Genomic DNA, 6,136 nt, shown 5'->3' on the forward strand with positions numbered 1-6,136 from the left:
ACCTGCAAAAAGGGGGGAAAAAATGGCTTTTAGCAGACATAAAACCAAAGTGGCCTACTTCCCTACTGTTTTCACAGAAATGTGAGCTTCTCAGATACTAGGGAAGGTAAAAAATAAATGGTAATCTACTCTTTCACAGCATTTTTTTAAAGTAAGATAAATGTTTTATAAGAGTTAGTCAGAAAACAGTATTTTCAGAAACTATCTTTTCTAATCAACTTACTGCTTCATCCTGGTTAGACTTGTGATCATCATTTTAGGAAAAAAAAAAACAAAAAACCAATATAATTTGCCATTCCATAGCAGATGTTTATCAAGCTTCCCGAGACACCTTATGAACTACTTCCACCTCACAGAACATCAGAGCAACAGAAAACAGATTTCATGACTTAGATAAGAGATTCCTTAACATAACATTTCAGTAACACTGAACAAGTTCAGCTTTCACACAGTTCACCATCCACAAAGGCTTGATTGAATCCAGAACAGGGCTGAGTTTAGGGGTTTTTGGCTTTTTAAACAACAGACAATTTAAAGTTCTCGTTACGTAAATTTCAGAAGACAAAGATGTACCAAAGGCAGCACGTTCACCTAAGAAAGATGTTCAAAATGGAAAAGCATCACAGGCAAAGATGTCCCCTAAAGGAGTTATACAAAAATCTAAGACCTGGAACAGAGCATCAGAGACAGGAGAGATGTTTCTTAGCAAAGTTATGCAAGAAATCTTGCTTAATAGACAGATTCCCAATTCCTCCAACTGTATAAAGAGATACACTAACTTTGTAAAGAGAAAAACAGAAATGGTGTTGGGAGACCCTGAACCAAGCAGGCAGTTCTTATAATACCATGGTACCAAGTAGACAGCTAAGCCTCACAGCCCTTGAGTTGTGGAGAGCCAAGGAGATGACTTCACAGACAGGAGATTCCCTCATGGTCTATTTCTCAAGGACATTTTGCATCTCCTGTACTCCTCTGGACACTCTGTATGTCACTGTTATCCTCTTCAGCTATGACTATCTACACTAACACTATAAAGAAGTGTTTAGAACAACATAAATTTTTAATAAAAACTTCCAGTTTATATAAAAATGCAAAGTTACGGTAGAGCAAATAATTAATGTTGCCCTCATATTTTGCTCCAAACCCTATGATGAACTTCTCCATTAAAGATACATAGTAGATCTTAACACAGAGGAGACATACAGCTGCCACAGCCACCAGCCAGAATCTACAGCTTACCTCGAGCAGGTAGCAAACACCCGAGCTGTTTTGCCTATACATTGATGAGAGCATGCCAACCAATGCTAAGGTTGGTTCTTCACATTACCAAAAACATGATGTCAAAGACAATTGGCCCACATTTGTACAGCAAAGACACTAAAATAACTACAGCTTTGTAAGAACCAGTCTGCAGTGTTTCTAATCAGCCTGCAGTGTTTCTAATCATTATTACATATTATAAACATGACAGCAAGAGAGTAATTTCTAAAGATTTTGGTTTCCCACACCACCTTTGACTTAGTTCTGCAGAACAGTCTAACCTGACCAGACATGGGGCCAGGAAATCTGGACTTTGGGACCTGCTCCCTTCCCAAGCTCCCCTGAAGGTTAACCTCTTCCTCCCCAGGCAGGTGTTACCACATTTCAATCACAGACCTACCCTAGCCACCTCCTGTTCAGTGCAAACAGTGAAGTTTAAGAAGAGTTCCTCCTGCAAAGGTAAAGGGAAGGGAGAATGCAGTAATAAGACTGCTCTACCCACAGATCTTGGAACACCCAGGCAGGGCTTTATGCCAAGGAAGGAGGGCTGCCTTCTCTTCTTCTTGCCCCTGATTATTGCTTATTGGATTGTGCATGAAGACACCTGGCTTCTAGTCACTGCTCCTACAAACAGGTCTTTCCTCCAGGAAGAGCTGCAGGCAAAGCAGTAGCATCCTGCAGGATACCTCCTAAGCTATAATCATTAAGACAGTCTTCACAAGTTACACCAACAAAAAACTACTGTTTGAGCAAGGAATTACTACAGGACAGGAGAAGGCTTTTTAAAAAATTTTTTAAAGCATGATGGGGCAAGAACTCAAGCATGTCCTTTGCAAGCCACTTCTGACTTACTGTTGTGAGTCTATACTTGGTAAGTGATGTTGCCTGATAATCTTTCACTATTCTCTTTTCAACCTTGCCTTCCCTTCCTCCCCTCATGCAAGTATCAGTATTTCCCACTTAAGCACATAATATCTGTTGCTTGTTGCTCTCTCCACAGTAATACTGAAACCAAGAGGTAAGCTCATTTAATTCAAGTCTTACACAGGAAAAGAGTTCTGAGATATTTTCCTACACTTTCTATGGAAAAAGTAGCTACACAAAGGAGATGTTTCTAACTCAGTGTCCTAACTGAAAGGCAGATATACCTCAGACCTTTAGCTAGCCCATGTGGCAGCCAGCACAGGCTAATCTCCACCATAGCACAAGCAATGCTTGCTTTATACTGGCAGAGGGTCAACAAAGGAGCTGGAAAGGAGGAGGAGATCTCAAGAACAAGCCCAGTGCTGAAGCTGGGGAAAAGGCTGCTTCATTATTTTAGTTGCTCGACTTGCTCTAAACGTAAGACTAGTGGCATGCTTGCTCATCACTGATGTGGAATATCCAAAAGGGCAGGGCCAGGAATATCTACCTCTGAGAAGGCAGAAGACAGTTGTCACTGAATAAGTCCATTTTCCTTCTCCCTCAATACAAGTCATTTATATAAAACAGCATTCATTATGTCTCCACTCAAAAAAATTATATGCAGATTAGAACCTGATCACTTGAAGAGGTATGGGGAAAGGAAGAATTTTACACTCTGTCTTACGACATGAAGAGTGAAAAAAAAAAGTCACAGAAAGAATTAAATACATACACTAGATAGGGAGAAATGGAGAAAAGAGGCTCCTTCACTTGATAAAAATATAGAGGGTATTCCTTTGCATGTAGTAACATATTACCAAAACTAAGCCAAACATAACAGTAAAACACGCTGTTGAACATCATACTACTACTCAGCAGTTATGATACACAAAGCTCGAATAAGCAGGGCCCCTGCTATTGGGAAAAATATTACAACAACAAAGGGTCATTACTATAAACAACAAACAATTTTCTTGCAAAGCATGAAGCAGTCACTCTATATCGTTTTCCTCTGTATAATGGCAGTTGACAATGGAAGCTTTGATCAAAATAGTTAAACAGCTAAAATTCATACTGGAAAGCTGTTATACAAGACAGACAACCAATCATGATCAGCAACAAACTGATGGGAAAAAAATACTCATATAGGGGGTGTGGATCTTTTAACTTTTACAAGAGTTTCCAGATTCCTTAGTATCCAAACAAAGCAGACTACAGTGCAGTTTTTATGGTCTGGGGTTTTTTTAAAAAAACCCTAGTGATTCATATGAGCTTGTTTCAATCAGCAAATCTCCCAGATGACTGAAAACTGCCTATTCATCATTTTTTATGGTCTACATTCACCGTTAATTCCCTTTTGAAACTGAAAGGCTTGATCTCATCAGTTCTTGATCACCTTCTAAAGGAAATGCATACAGCAAAATTACTTTCTCTCAGGAAGATGCTAGTGCTTTTTTTACTAGTCATGGTGAAATAAAAGGCTTGTTTGTTTCACCTTTTGGGAAGACTGATCCTTATAAAAAAAACAAACCCAAAAATAACAGCATGGCCTCCTATATTATGCTGTAACTGAAGGAAATATGTCTACTTAATTTCTGAACACAGAAATCAAAACCATATCCAAAAGATGGGACAGAAGGGGACAATGAGCACCCTCAGACACCAACTCAGAATATTACCTACAGTGCTTTTAATGTTTCCATTCTGCAATTTTCTGAAGAATTAGCAAAGTTATGCTATTCTTATAAAGACTTAGACTCTGGAACTAAGAACACTCTTCTGAAAGGCAGATGTCCTTGCTTTTGTTTCACCAACAGCTTGACTAGGTCCTTTACAAGCACTCATGGAACACTTGGCTCTTTTCAGATAAAAGAAACTCCTGGTTTGTTTTTTTACAGAAAATCCTGGAAGAGAAGCTCATATCCTGGAAGTCAGTGACTGGCAACTGATCTGGAAACGCTCAGGCCATAACATTTGTCCAGATCAATCCAAATGGCACTATTGGAACTGAGCCTCCAATTTGGTTGTATTTTTGTGGTGTTCTGTCTTTCCATCTGGGCAGACTCTCAGCTTGTCACACCATAGGTAATATTTTCTTCATCTATGCCTTTCGAATTACTGCCGGAAACATCTGTTTTAACATTTCATGAGAGGTAAAAGACACAGTTTTCAAAATGAAACTTTACAATTGAATATCAGTGAAAGTGCAGAAGCCACCATAGTTTTGAATACACTTTCAGGAGAAAAGATAGACTAGCTGCTAGAATTTCTTGACACAACAGGCACTGGAGCAGATTTTGCAGCCCAGTCTTTTCCGGGCTGATTCAAACAGGCCTGTCATGCTTCAAGACATAAAAAATCATAGTTCGCATCTAAGGTGTAATCACTTCCATGTTCTTCTAAAGAAGAGCCACGTTAAACCCTGTTTTGTTAGGCTGATTCATTATCTTGGGCAAGGTCCAATACAACATACAAGTTACAAGAGTGAAAGTGGTTAAAAACTCAATATAAAAAAACACTTGGTCTTGACCTAACCTTAAACCTACTACTATTTCCAGCCCCTGCCACCACCACCAGATTTTTTACTTCAACAACATTTTACACTCTTTGTTGACTTAGGTCTCCTGGTGGGACTGACTTATATCTTTATCTCTGTAATAAAGCTTTAGGAAAATATTTCAGAAGTGCTCAGTTATGGGCATTGCCTCTGGAGAGCAACCCTGTGGAGACAAAAGTCACTGAAAATATTAACACCAGCAAAATCACAGTGAAAGATTTCTCTCTTCCTTTGCTAGCTCCACATACATGTTACAATGTGTGAAGTTATCTGACTCATTTCTGTGAACTTTGCACAAGTATAATTGATTAGGAAAAGTTACAAAAAGAGTTTAAAGTTTAGGGAAGAGTCCAGAATGAAGAATGAATGATTAGGAATATATAGAATAAGACTAAGAAACATGTTATAACACTAAACAAATTTTCTTCACATACATTGTAACACTAACGATCTTTTATCCAAAATTTCTGTACTCTTGACTTCCTCCATACAAACAGGCATTACATAATTCCCATTGCTTCCAAGAAAGAAAAAAGCTTTTCCTAACACATACTGCCCAGTTTACACTCTTCTTTAAGTGCTTTCTAGGTCAACAGTGAATCCTGTTGAACACATAAGAACAAGTTCTATCTTCACAATTCATCACTAATAAAGCTTTTCAAACCTAAAGAACAAGAAACATCAACCTTCTCTCTTCTGTGCAGACCTTGCTGTTGATCACTTTTAGTCACTCTCTGTACCTTGCCCTTCCTTAGCCAACCCTCAATTCTTTCTTGGATTTTTGACCCTCCTTCTGATAATAAGTGTTACAGGAAGAAAATACAGCGCTACAGTAGCAGGATAAAACATTCAAAGAGGTACAAGTATCAAATAACTCCTGGACACCTGTTCACTGCTATAACTCAGCTTTCAGCCATGATATCGGAACTTGGTGTGAATGTCACAGCATATTAAGAAATATTCCATATATTGATGCTCACTTCAAAGCCTGTCTACAGTAATGAAGAAGCCTGAGTGGTACAGCTTTAGGCAGAGAAGGATAGAAGCAAGAATCTTTTCCACACAAAAAATTGATAGAAATGCTTATGCTTCCACAGACAGTGTATATACATGACCAAAGGTAAGTCTCCTCTAAAGACATTTTAGGCCATGTATATTTCTATCCACCCCATAACCAAAACACCAACTCTACAAGATGGGAGGGGAAAGAAAAAACAAAAGGTTAAAGTCAGAGTTGCCTAAGCCTACTCAGAACAACTTCATATTAGTAAGATGTAAAGACTTCAGAACAAAATCAGCAACAAGTCATTCTAGTAGTGTGATTTTACACTGCTTATAAACAACAACAAAAAAAGACATTTTATGTTATGTCTCAGATGGTGATTTCACTCCCTTTAGCATACCCCCTCCCCCCCC

The sequence above is a fragment of the Athene cunicularia genome, assembly GCF_003259725.1.
Source record: "Athene cunicularia isolate RWA chromosome 6 unlocalized genomic scaffold, athCun1 chr6_part1, whole genome shotgun sequence".
Lineage (NCBI taxonomy): Eukaryota > Metazoa > Chordata > Aves > Strigiformes > Strigidae > Athene > Athene cunicularia.